Source organism: Morone saxatilis, unplaced genomic scaffold (genome assembly GCF_004916995.1).
Source record: "Morone saxatilis isolate NCDOM2014 unplaced genomic scaffold, NCSU_SB_2.0 Contig10, whole genome shotgun sequence".
NCBI lineage: Eukaryota > Metazoa > Chordata > Actinopteri > Moronidae > Morone > Morone saxatilis.
In genome coordinates this window covers 16953883-16954563 of record NW_023339652.1, presented here as the reverse complement: position 1 = coordinate 16954563, position 681 = coordinate 16953883, and positions in this window count along the sequence as shown.

Here is a 681-nt window from a genome sequence, read left to right as displayed (position 1 = left end):
TCATTGTGAGGACAGTTCTGTAACATTTCCACTGACAATAAAGTGACTACACCGGCTCTCGTCTTCCTCAGATGGAGACATTGTGCTGGTCTGTGAAGTCAACAGAGCAGCTCCCGCTGTGTCTTAGCCTTGTACTGGCCCTTGTATAACCCTTCTCTTAACATTGCCATCAAACATAAAGTTTTTCCTCAAATGAAAGGAGCAGATGAAGAGTTCTGTGTTGGTTCTTGCAGCCAGAAACAGAAATTGGCTTCGCTGGTATTAGAAAAACAACAATGGCGTAAAGCGGGGTAGATTCACTAAGTTTCAGTGGGCGGGACTGGACTGTCAGGTGTGCTGCGTTTGATGTCATTGTTGAACGGAAGAAAAGGATGAATACAAACAGGATGTCAGGCAGTGCAGCAGCAATAGCTCTTTTTTCACTTTTCAGACCTGTTACACGCACAAAACAAATCTACGACACATTTAAGCACAGGGAAAACTCCAAAAAGCATAATATGGCCTCTAACTATAATAACCTTGCCACATACATTTTTATTTTTCTAATATTCTTATATCAGGTAGTTTAGAGTGGAAAGAAAGCATTTAGAAAGGTTCTTCATGCTTGTATATTTTGAGACATTTATCCATAATTCAGAGAATTTTCAGCAAACATGTCCGTGGGTTGTAGCTATTGGTTTC